Raw genomic sequence first — 13773 nt, 5'->3', positions numbered from 1 at the left:
GAAATAAATTGAGCTATAAAAAAATCCAAGTTGCATTCATCACACAATTGAAATATGTAAACTAAGATTCGTACCTGCCACATGAGCCTGCCGGAGAGCCATTTCTTCCCGTCTTGATGCTGCCGGATTCTCAAGCCTCTGTCTAAAAATCACCTCTTCCATGGACCTTTCCCTAAAGATTCTAACCCTGAATTAATCCTTAATTCTCTCCTCTCTTCATTTCTGTAATACTTCTTCTATGCCCTCTGGTTTTAGGGCTTATTTATGAGTTGCCTTACTCACTCGTGTCTCCTGTGTGTTAGACTTACCTCACCATAGACTGTAAATCCTTCCAGAGCTGGGATTACGTTGTACACTTTTAAAGGCTTCCCCCAGCTCAGCTTAAGACCCATCTTTACTGGGCAATCGTCTCTAATGATTACAGAGTTTACCGTCCTTGTGTCTAATATTTTTAAGTATTACAGTTAACATATTGGGATATTCTTGGCACTCACTTTCTGTACCTATTTGATCTTTCATTATGACAGTCTATTTCTATGTTAATGAAATGACACAGCAATAACAATCCCTGTGAGATGGCGTGAAGGAAAGGAGCAGATGCTTTCATTTCTCTAAGGCTATTCCTGGTCTCAGACTCCTTCCTCCTTGCCCACCCTCATTCTAGGGGTGAGAAAAGCTCTTTAGTGGCTTTTCCGTGCCTTCCCTGGCAGCTAGGAGTGGCCAGGAGATACCAGCTTGGTCAATGACATGGAAGAAGAAGCCTGCTGGGGACTTCCGGAAGTCCTCTTCCTTTCCCTTCTTCCTGCCCATCTTGTGGATTCTGAATGTGATTCCTGAAGTTGGGGTAAATTTCCTAAACTAACTCCAGGCTTTCTCTAATCCAGCTCTCAATTACTTTTCTAATTTTGTCTCTTACAATTTTCTTCCATTTGAATTAAACTGATTTTCAAAACTTGTTTTTCTCACTCTATAACTTTGGTTATGTTGTCTCCCCTCTATAGAAAGACCCCTCTCCATTTTAATCCAAACTTTTAGACCCAGCCAGATTTCTGTCTCATTGGAAAAGCTGCCCTCAAGCAAATTCTTCTCTTCTATCTTAAATCTCATAGCCCTTTTGACCCTACCACTTAAATAGGCATTTGCAGATTCCCTACAGTATTTCTTATATTATTGCCTTTCTTTGATATTAGTTCGTATTAGTCTTGGTCTCTCCAATTGGATTATTAGTTCATTCAGACTGTATGTTCTCTTCCTTTGTATCTCTCATAGCACCTGATACAATAATAAAATCAATGTTCAGGCACTCAATATGTACTTATGGAGTGAGTGAATGTTGTTATGTTTAGAATATTCTTGCCTTATAATGAGACGCTCAAAGGTATAAACCTATCCATCCTTGGCTGATAGAGAATGGAAATCCAGCAAACTAGCAGAGAAATTCGAGGGTAGTTTGCATGATGAGTTACTAATATGGGCTGTGACTTGTCCAATAGGGTGCTTTACAAGCCAAGATGGGATAGGCTACACTATGGTAACATGCATTTCCAAAATCCCAGGGCCTCATGGAAACAAAGGTTATTGTCTCACTCACTGTACGCCCAATGCAGGTAAAAGGAGAAGCAGCAGAGGGCTTTGCTTATCAGAATCACTTGGGAACTGAGGCTTAACAGAGGCTCTGTCTTGCTACGTTCACCCATAATCACCATGGCAGGAGGAAAAAAATGGGGTCTATCTTACACTGGCTCTTAAAACCTCTACCTGTATATGACATTTGCACTCAATTTTTACAACCAGAGAAAATGATATGGCCACACCTAATTTGAAAGAAGGCAGGAAAGTGCCATTCGACCCTATGTCCAGGTAGAGAGGAAAACCAGATTACTTGTGACTACCACAGATGCTAACCTTGACTAAGAAAAGTATATCAATCGGTGTTCTTTAGCTGCAGCCAACAAAAGCTGGCTCTGGTTAACCTGAGCAAAAAATGCATCTATTGGGAGGATATGGGTAGCTCACAGTTGAAGGAAATCTACCTAGAAGAGACCAGGACCAGGGTCAGCCCTGAGCATACAGAAGAATGACCAGATTGACAGGCTCTTCAGAGAACGTTCAATAGTATGAGTCAGCCACAATCCTATCATTGTGTCATTTGCTTAACTTTCAGATTCTTAGATGAGAGCATCTCATGGGCTGAGCTTGGACCACGTGCCAACCTTGACCGGGGATGAGTAGGCACCTGCAACAAGAGTCCCACTAAGACTGTGTGCAGTGGAAGGAAGGATAGTGGGACCCTGTTAGAAGAAGGAGGAATAAAGGAAGATAAGAGAAAGTTACTCATGTCCATTTTGCACAGACTATTATACAATAACTTAAAGACTGCTGGTAGTATGGCATGCCTATGCAGCAAGACGTTACACGAGGACTGAATATCCGTATCCCTTGTCCAGAGACCCCTAAGATTGTACCTTTCTCTTGGTTCACTTCTTCCGAAAGGAAGTCTACCTCCCACTTTCCTCCTCAAGTGTAAATGCTATCTTAGAGCATTAGTAACAGTGTAATATGACTGTGGGAATAGTCCACGGCTGCAATCAAAAGGTGAAAGTTTAACTGAGCAAAGTCACACGGCTGATCTTCTGAACAGCTTTCAGCAGATCCACGGCTGAGTCACTCCTGTCTTCCCTGGTAGGAACCAATCCTAAACGAAGATGACTAGGTGTGCAGCCCTTTGAATGACAAGGGAATGATTTAACTGGGGGACAGATCAGCCATCCCTAGAAACTCTCCCCAGATTTCCAAATGACAAAACCAGAAGTAGTAGCTCCAGGGCTGCTAGCTCAAGGCTCCAGCAACAGGAATATTCTGGGATGCTGTAGACAAAACCAAAGGCTCCCCACCTTCTGCCACTAGCCCCAAAATACTGTACTCCATCAAGAGCTTAAATGAAAGAGTAAACAAATCACAGCTACTCTGCATGAAACCAAATTTGGGAACCCTGAATACTGACTGCCCCTCAGCCTCCCTAGTTCTGCCTGTAGTTAGTTTTTGATGCACAACACACCACCCAAAACTAATGACTTATGACAGTAGCCATTTACTTTGCTGGCGATTCTGGGAGTCAGCAATCTGGGCTGGGCTCAGCTAGCCAGTTCTTCTGCAGACTGCAGCTCGGGTCATTCTGGCATCTGCACTCTGCTGCCCATCAGCTAGGCGGCTCTGCTTACAGGGTTTGGCCAGCTGAGATGAGAGAACCACTGGGTCTCTCATCATCCTACAGACATGCCTGGCCTTCTCATGGTTTCTAAGAGCCTCAGGAGGGAAGTCTGAATGCACAAATGCTTTTCAAGCCTTCGCTTGTACCACAACTGATAGCATTCCACTGGCCAAGACAAGCCACACATTCAACGGATTCAAAGAGCAGAGACGCAGTCTCCACTTCTTGATGGGAGGAACTGCGGTGGTGCACTGCAAAGGTATGAACACAGGAATAGATAAAACCTGTGGCCATTTTTCAGTCTTCCACAGAAGGCAACCTCTGTTGGAACTCCATGGACCCATATTTGGAAATCACTGGGCTAAGCTAGCCTGATTTGTCCATCCTCTGTCTGGCTGGATAACTTCAGGTCCACCTAAGTAATATGAAAGGAACCAGCTCTGTCTAAATCTCTTATTTTCTGCAGACTGCTAGGTGAACAGGTTAGCAAAAGGAACTCTGCAGCCCAGCAAAATAGACATTTATCTTGCCTCCTCAGCCTTAGGCCATCTGCCCTAATGCTGCTTGTTCCTTTAAAATGCAGCGTTAGCAGACAGAGACCCCTGTGCCAGCCACAGACCTTGGAAAGACAGGCTGGCTTTCGGGTAGCACATTCTGCTGATGATGAAGCAGTTCAAAGTGGGATAAATTAAAGCCCTTATTTAACTCCAAGAATTCATTTGCCTTTTGATCCACCTTCCGCTCTGACAAATGCTCCCTTCCTATCACATTCAAACACACACCCCCTTCAGATGCTAGTAAACTCATCTCCTGCCAAGGAGTGGATTTTCCCCGTATTGCTCTATCTGGGCGATAAAAGGGTTTAATGTCCCGAGTTCGCTTTTCAGGAGCTAACTCAGATACACCCGACACAGCAAAGCACCTAAGCTCTTTCTACAGTTATTAGACTGTTATCCCTAATTCCTCCGGAGATCCAACATGGCAGCAGTGACTCCGAGGGCGCTTTCCTATTAAATCTGCATTTTGCACAGAGAGATAAAGCAGGCCAGTTCAACCCTGTTTACGGGGATGGCGGAAGAGCCCCTGCAGGCTGCTGGGGCTGCCAGCATTTTTCCTCTCTCTCGGAAAGCCTGGGTGGGATGGATCCTCACGGCTCGTGGCCCAGACACATCTGCAAACTTTGCAGACTTTTCTAAAACACTTCCAGGGTGAGAGCTCAGGGTCACCTGGCAGTTTTGCTGTGGGTGTATGATGAGAGCATCAAAAAGCTCAGCCAACCATCGAGGGATAGGCGTTTCTAGACACAGCTGTAATAAAGCCAAAAATCACTCTGGAGGCAGACATATCTGTGTGGTGTGAGATATAAGCGGGGTCTCCAAACTGTGTGTACATCTCCCAAGGGAGTATAAGATTATGCATTTGTGTATAGAAACAATACAGTAAAATTATTTATTTTTGCCTTAAAAAGAAAAAAAATTAAGGTTTTCTAGTTTCCAACATATAGATTTCCTCTGGCACCATCACGAGCCCACTATGTAAGATGGGACATGTCTCATTTGATACACGGGTCCACAACAGGAAGAGGTGTCCTCTCTCATCTATACTTTAAGCAGACTTTCAGGTATCACAGTTCATATGAGGTCAGTAAAATTAACTTAATGACTACATGATTTATTTCAGCCCAAACCAATGCTTACAAAATAGACCAGTGGCCTAAAGGATTCTTGCAAAGATACTGGGACTGAAGATACTACCGATAATACTGATAATGTAGACTCATAGCAACAGTGGCCAAGCAGCTCTCATTGCTATTTGAGCTCTCTGTCAGCCACACTAGGAGGAAAAAAACCAAAATAGGGCTAATGAGATCTGACAAAAGTTTGAAATATGAATGTACATCCACTGTTGCTGATGACAACCCTCATGCAAAGTACCATGAAGTAAGAGCTAATGATGGTTGGAAACCTTCAGGATTAGAAAGACAGTTTACTGCTTACCTCTAATTTATCTCAAGCTCTTGTCATTTCTATTTTGTGCATATCTTACAATATAAATAAAGATGCATATATTGGAATGCATGATAGGACATTTTAACCAATGGGGTGAATCAATCAAAAATAACTTGGACTGAGACCACATAGATGGACCCTGAGGACACTGTACTAAGTGAAGTAAGTCAGACAAAGAAAGACAAATACCATATGATCTCACTTAGATGTGGAATCTAAACACAACACAAAACCAAGTTCATAGGTACAAACAACAGATTGGTGGTTGCCAGAGGTGGGAGGGGGTGGTGAAATGGGTGAAGGGGGTCAAAAGCTACAAAATTCCAGTTATAAAATAAATAAGTCTTGGAGATGTAAAGCACAGCATGATGACTACTGATAATAATACTTTATTGTATATTTGAAAGTTGATAAGAGAGTCAATCTTAAAAGTTCTCATCACAATGGAAGTATTCTGTAACTATGTATGGTGATGGATGTTAACTAGGTTTACTGTGGTGATCATTGTGCAGTACATACAAATATTGAATCATTATGTTGTACACCTGAAACTAATATAATGTTATATGTCAATTATACCTCTTCAATAAAAAAATTAAATTAAACAAAACAGTGGCAATTTTACTACCTTACATACTTCTTTAGTATATAAACCTCGTAATTACAAAAAAAACAATAATTTGGAAAGTCTAGCTTAAGAAGAAAGTGAAGATGACAGCCAACATTTGTGTAGTCCAGAGAAAGCTGCCTACGAACTCACTGCTTTTCAAACTCCAAACCCTGCATATTTCCCACTTGCCATGCAATCTCCAACCAAGAAAATGAAATTAAGTGAGAGTGGTTACTGGAGTTTTTTCATTTATTAACTACTGTAGGTGTTTGTTTAAATTGAATCCTGTCTTCCCGGATTCCCTAAAGACTGTTCAAAGGCCTTCCAAGAGCAAGTACAAGTTAGAGGCATCTTCTGATGATGATGGTAACACCACCACCTCCACCACAACCAACTCACTGTGCTTCCTGAGAAAGGGTCCTCTTCTAAGGGCCTGATGTGTGTTAACTCATTGCCTTCTCACGATAACCCTATGAGGCACTGTGGTGGACACACTCTAAAGCTGACCCCAGGATCCCCATCTTCTGTGTTCATACCTTTGTGTCATGACCCCACCCATACCTTTGAGTGAGTGGTGGGTGGGACCTGGGACTTGCGTTTACTCACTAGAATACAGCAGAGGGGACATGATAACATGTGTGTGATTACAGTGCCTGGCTTGCTGGAGCCTCTCCCCCGCCCCCCGGCTGATTTTGAGAAAGCAAATGGCCTTTGGTCACCAGCCAACAAGAAAATGAGTCCCTTGGTCCTACGACCACAAGGTCACACATTTTGCTAACACCTTCAGTGAGCTTGAGAGTGGATCCTCCCCCAGTCAAGTCTCAGATGAGACCTCAGCCCTGCCAGACCCTTTGACTTCAGGCTTGCTGACGACCTGGCTGAGCTGTGCCTGGATTCCTGACCCAGGGAAACTGCAGACAATAAATATGTGTTGTTTCAAGCCACTGTGTGTGTAGTAGCAAGGCTCTTCAGCAATAAATAACTACTACAGTGGTGTGGATATCTGCATCCTTGCTTTACAGGGGGAAGGTTAAACAAACAGTCCGCGTTCACACAGCAAGTAAGAGGCAAGGTGAAAAACCAGGAAGTCTGGGGTCTGGACAATCAGCCTGAACCACCGCACATTTTATAGCCCACCTGTCTCACTCCCTCTTCTGAGGGTGGGGACCCCTGTCCTGAAGCCACGGGCCCCGCTAGGGCACCAAACCCAATCCCTTGCAGCCCCGGTGCCAAGGCCGTGGCATGGCATTTGTGCCGGCACAAAGGAGAGAGCAGGGGTAATGGGCCATGACGTCCCTTCCACGGCCCTGGCATCTGGAAAGGAGCAAAGCTTGGTCGCACACCAAAGGCTCTGACTGTCTGCACTCTGAATAAACTCTGCCAGTGACTCAAGTTTCCCCACAAATAAAGGAGAAAACTAAGTCTGTGGGTGTCACAGGAAGAGTCTTGGCATGAAAGTCCGCAGACTTAGGCTCTGACTGAGGCTCTGCCGACCCAGAGGCCATGGGAACTTGAGGAAGTCACTTGGGTCCTCTGGGCCTCTGCTCGTTCGTCTCTAAAAGGAGGGGTTTGGACTGGAGGAGGCTTAAAGTCTCCAAACAATTACATAATATTTAAGGTACTGTCTTGGTTTGAATTGATTCAATGCCTTCCTCTTCCCCCCTCTGACACAGAACTGAAAGGGCCGCCTTCTTCATGTCATTTACCTAATTTTAAAACCCAGGTAACACATTTTTAATGGAGAAAAAGCTGAGGAAAAAAAAACAAAAAGGAAAAGAAATATCGTGGGGTCAGAGACACAAGAAAGGATGGACTTAACAGCCAGAAGGAAGAAATTCTCACCCAGAGCTATGGAAACCCTGAGCCTCCAGCCTGGGCGTTTTCCATCTATCGTCTGCTCAGCAGCCAGGGCTCCCGCGTCCACCGTTTCCTGGTAGATTGAGTCCCAGCCTGCATGACAGTCTCATTTTTCACTGAATGCATGCAGTGAATGCTAAACTGTAATCTCTTTTTGCATGCTTCGGCTCCAAATCCATAACCGGAGCAGAGAGCCCGCTGCCTGGAGCAGGGGAGCTCTGTTGGCTGCTCGGCGGGCCCAGCCAGGCAGTCCTGCAATCCCGCGGCTTTTTCCCTGCTTCACACTTTGTCAAAATGCATCATGAGTGACACAAAGAAATGGCCGCTGGAAACTCCCCGTTTTCCAATCCTTTTACTTTCTAATTGTTCTTCTTCTTCGAGGCTTGGCCATCCTCAGAATAGGCCAGGGTCCCCGCCTGGGCTGCTTTCATCTGAGAGCAGGATGCACTGCATCACAGAGGCCCTTCCCACAGCTCTGAGCGGGGCGGTGCTGTCCTCATTGTCTCAGGCTCTGCCTTCCGTGCCCTGGGCTGCCTGAGATGCTCTTTTCCCATTACTCCAAGTGACCAGTCCGTTCCCACACTATGAAAACTTGATCGAACAAGGAAGATGTGGTAACAAAACGTAAGGCAGGCATGCTAGCGAGACCCCTCTGCTGGCTTCCACTGCGCTTAGACTGCCGTGCGGGGACCGGGAGCCCAGCCTGCCTCTCCCTCTTCACCTCCAGCCATACTGGCCATCACATCCTTTCTCAAGAAAAGGGCCTTTGCACACACTGTTCCCTCTGCCCTGAATGCTCTCTCCCTAGATCTCTCCACGGCTACCTCCTGTTTGTTGTTATCTGCAGAACAAGCCCAGCAATGTCATCCCTGAAAAAGCAAACGCTGCCCATGCACAAGGCCAGATTCCCGGCGCTGGCATCAGTGACTCCCCCTGAGCCACTCTGACCACTGGATCCCACTCTGCCCAGATGCAGGCCCGGCTGGACCTACCAGTGAACTGATGGCCCCAGGAGCAGCCTCAGTCCGTATGCCTCGCCCTGGTCCCGCAGCTCCAACATCACTGGTTCCCCAGCGCCTGCGCGGTCACCTGTTTGGCATCACACCTCTGCCAGCTGTGTTCTTTCCCGGCCCACTTCCCCACTCCTCCGCTGGTACTTCCTGGCACAACCTCACACTCGAGTGCGTGCCCGCACAACCTCGTCTCACAGCCTGCTTCTCAACCCTACCTAGGCGCGTCTACACTCCTGATCCTTCTCTGCCTGGTGGCATTTCCTAGTTTCTTCGTGGCTCTTGATCTCTGAATGTTTTTTCTGTATATTAATTGCTTACTCTTTTATATTCACTGGCTTCTATACAGAGAGAGAGAGAGGGATCCGTGAAGGGAGAGAGCTCTGCATCTGTCCACACTGAGCACAGTGAGCGCTCCATAAACGTCTGCTGAGAAGTGAATCAAGTCATTTACACCTCGCTGTGATTCTGAGCTGCTCCTTGTCTCCCAGTGGAGTTTTCCACTTACGGCTCAAGGTACCCTACAAAGCCTTCCTACATATCTGACACCCCCACTAAAGGAATTTCAAGCCACTGGAAAGTTCTTCTCAGTGCCTCACAGATCACACTCCAATCACCAAGGCACCCAGAGTCCACCAGCTCTGCAGGTAAGACCTGAACTTAAAGGGCAGTTAGACAGACAGTGTGATAAAAATTGAATGGGTCCTTGAATTCTTCGTACAGTGTAACTGTTGGAACTCTGGACTCTTGCCTCAAACTTAGCTTGTTTATTTCTGGCAGAGGAAAAAGCATGTTTGTCCCAAGTGGCCATCCTTCGCCCTGCAGGGTTTTCTCTGTGGTTAAGTGGGTCTTGCCTGGCCCATCCATCTAAGTCCCCTGGATCCAGGGCACCAGACATTATCTCTTGTTTGTTCACCACTGTGTCTCCAGTGTTTACTGTAGTTACTACTATAGTAACTACTATTGTGTGTCCACACAGTGGACACACAATAAATACACAATGGTTGAATGAATGAGTGAATAAATGCACAAATTTCACTCTTCCCAGAGGGAGAACCACTAAAACCCATTGAAAGAACACACTAACAGAGTAGGGTTCTCAGGAACCCCCGATGAAGCAACAGTGACAATGACTAGCCCACTAAGAGAAATCACAGTGTCAGACAGAGGACACATGGCATTAAAGGAGAAACATGGGATCTCCCATGACTCCTGCACAGGCAACCATGGGTTAGCGTTAAACAGATGGGCTAATTTCAAGAAAACTCCAAAACCAGTACTTTGTTTCCAGAGCTGGATTTTCTGCCAAAGAGGTCTAAACCACTCCTCTGATCACGTGGGGCACCTCCGGCTCCTGTCTTACAATGCGAAGTGACGAAGGGGTGGTGAGCCCTGGGAGACGTCTTGGAGGAGGTGCTCGGCCCAGAGGGAGGACGCTGCAGAACTGCCCCAAGAGTTGAATGACATAATGTAGGAGAAGGAGTTTTGTAGAGCATGAATCTCTTTACCCACACTGTGTGTTTTGGTGATGATGATAAAGATGGCTACTAAGTGTCTTCAGTGGATAATCAGCCCCAGACTTTGTCCCGTTGGAAAGAAAGAGAAAACTCAGTGTGGTCCTGCTAGACCTTGATCACAGGTCCCGCTTAGAATATCCCTCAGGTAAAATCTGCATAGGTCACACGTGAAAAGATGCTCAACATCCCTACCTAGTCCTTAAAGAAATGCAGATGAAAACCACCGTGAGATGCCACGTCACACCCATCCAGATGGCTATGATCAAAGAAAACAGCAAGTGTTGGCGAGGGTGTGGAGACACTGGAAGGCTGTGCACTGCTGGTGGGCATATAAAGTGGTGGAGCTGCTGTGGAAAACAGTACGGAGGCTCCTCAAAAAATTAAAAATAGAATTTCATGTGATCCAACAATTCTACTTCTGGATAGATACCCAGAAGAAATGAAAACAAGGACTCAAACAGGCATTTGCACTCCCATGTTCATTGCAGCATTGCTCACAATAAGCAAGATGTGGAAACAACCTAAATGTCCACCAACAAATGAATGCATAAAGAAGGTGTAGTCTGTACACTCAGTGAACTATTACTCAGCCTTAAAAAGGATGGAAATTATGACATGTGCTACAACGTGAACCTTGAAGACGCTATGCTAAGTGAAATAACCAGTCACAAAAGGAAAAATACTATATGACTGCACTTATGAGGTCCCTAGATTTGTCAAATTCCTAGAGACAGAAAGTAGGAGGGGGGTTGCCAGGGGCTGGGGGAGGGGGATGGGGAGTTATTGTTGTTGTTTTTTAATTGGAGTATAGTTGCTTTACAATGTTGAGTTAGTTTCTGCTGTACAGCAAAGTGAATCAGCTATACGTACACATATATCCCCTTTCTTGGATTTCCTTCCCATCTAGTTCACCACAGAGCACTGAGTAGAGTTCCCTGTGCTATACAGTAGGTTCTCCCCCATTAGTTATCTATTTTATACATAGTATCAATAGTGTATAATGTCAATCTCCCAATTCATCCCATCCCCCCCTTTCCCCCTTGGTGTCCATACGCTTGTTCTCTCTGTGTCACTGTTTCTTCTGGGGAGTTACTCTTTACTGGGTATAAAGTCTCGGTCTGGGATGATGAAAGGTTCTGGAGACGGATGGTGGTGATGGTAGAACAACAGTGTGAACATACTGAAGGTCACTGAACTGTACGCTTAAAAATGGTTAAAATAGTAAATTTTATGTTACATATGTTTTACCACAATTAAAAAAACAAAGAACTCTAGAGAGCTGAGGGTTCAGCCCAATCTTCTGGCTTCTGGGGAAGAGAAGAGAGCAGCGCTCCTGAAGGGCCACAAGCCCCCTGACTGGCTCTGCCCAGGGTGGGTGTGACTGCTGGGCCATGCCGACCAGCCTGCCCGGCCCACTCAGACACCAGGTACGAGGATGCTCTCAGCAAGCTGTCAGCTGGTCTGCCTGAATGAGCCCTCCTGACAGATTGTCTGCTGCTGTTCAGACAAAGCTAATTCTGCCAGAAATAATGAGAATGGCCTGGTGTGGAAGTGCTGGATCATGAATCACCAAAGTCAGAGTTCCCTTCAGTCCACAGCCAAAACCACCACCCCCTGGATTAAAAGCAAGGAACCACTGATGAAAGCAACAGAATGGATAAGGCTCAGAAACAATCTGCTGCATGAAAGAAGTCAGGGTACGGATGTGGTGATCCCATTCAAATGAAGCTCTGGAATGGGTAAAACGAACCCCTGGTGAAAAGGACTGCAACAGTATTCACCAGGAATGAGGGGAGGAGCATGGGAGTGTGGCTAGCTGAGAAGGGCTACCAGGAAACCTTCAGAGATAACGGAAATGTTTTACATCTTGACAAGGGTTTGAGCGGCATGACTGTATTTTTTAAAACTCACAAACTATGCGCTGGATCTACTCATTTCATTGCACGTAAATCTGATCGCTTAAAAAGAACTACACACAGAGACGGGACTCTAGTTAATGCCTGATATGCATGTGGAAGTACTGATGTCTGCAACTTACTCTGACATGAATTTAAAAGTAAGATGAACTAATATATATGGAGAGACAGTGATGAGACAAAAGGAGAAAAACACTGGCAATTTTAGAATCTAGGTGTCACGTGTATGGGTATTTATAATTCTTTCCATTTTTATCTAGAGTTAAAAACTTTTATATAAAATGCTAAGAGGAATAAAATTATGCTTTAGAAAATTATTTTAAACCACTTGATTCTTAGCACATGGTAGGACCAAAGAAAACATCAGAACTGCATGCCCATCTGATAGCACCTAAAATAGTGATTCTTAAACTGTTCCCCCCCAAAATTTTCAGGGACCTCCTCTCCTTCAGGAAAAAATACCTCTTCTTTAATATGGTTTATATTTGGGGATTCTACATAAGATTTTTATTCGAAAAAAGTGCTTCCAATATTTTAAAATGTGGATGCCTCTCAAAAATGTGTCATCAGCATTTGGGACTGGCCAGGACATGGCTGGGCAAGGCTGCCCCTCACGCTGATGTACTTGGGCATCCTTGGTCTTCAGACACTAAAAGTCAGTGGCACCCCTGCCCCATCACTGTAGCAATTTTTAATGCCCCCATTCATCTTTTCCCCTGCTCCCACTGACTTGCTCCTACCCCTTTAGAGTTAGCACTACATCTAAGAAACCCAGGTCAACAGGTCTGCCCTTAAGTGGAGAAAGTTGTCCTACGACAGCATCTTGCCTGCAATTCTTCTCGAGTGTTAACAATGCTAAAGGAACCCTGAGAGGCTGGTTTCTACCATCCAAGTACAGTTCTCTTTAAGAGAAACCATCATTCTTCCATCTTTCCACGCTGAGACCTTCTGGTCTCCTGGTAAACAAATGGCTTTCAGATACTTTCACATAATGACTGCCTCTATCACGCCAACATTTGTACATCTGGTCTACCCACAATTCTACTAGCAGTTGACAATGAATAAACTGGCATTCTGGTACCCAAGAATAAAATTGAAAAAAGACCACCATGCTTAACATCCATGATAAAAAGCAAGCAGGGGGGCAAATGTTAGGGCACATCATCGGTTTATACTTCTGTCTCACCCTCTATGGGGGCAGTGGCCTCAGAAGAGGACAGTGGTCAAGTGACACCCCTTTTTCCCCAGACAAACCGCTTTCCTGTTGGTTTCGTGTAAGAACGTGCAAAATGGAAAATGAGTGGAAAGCAAGCTGGAACAGATGTCTAATATCATTAAAGCTGGCTCCGAAAGAATCCAGATCTCAGTTTGGTATATTAATGCTCTATTTATCTTTAAGCACAGATGGATATTTTTATTAGTATTACTCTGTTTATCTGGTTTCGAGAAAGGTTAGTCCAGGGGGCAGATGCCTGTGTTATGAGAGCACATTCCTGCCGAGAGTCAGAAGAGAGGGGTAGCCTTTTCAGGGGAACTTTAATTAGAAAAGCCAAAGTTATAAACGTTGGCAGCTCTCGCCTGACCTAATGAGGCCAGTTGCAACAATAAACAGAAAGACAAACAGGACACTGGCAAGCCTGTGT

This window comes from Grampus griseus, assembly GCF_964374135.1.
Source record: "Grampus griseus genome assembly, chromosome: 20".
NCBI lineage: Eukaryota > Metazoa > Chordata > Mammalia > Artiodactyla > Delphinidae > Grampus > Grampus griseus.
Note: the sequence above shows the minus strand (reverse complement) of the source record.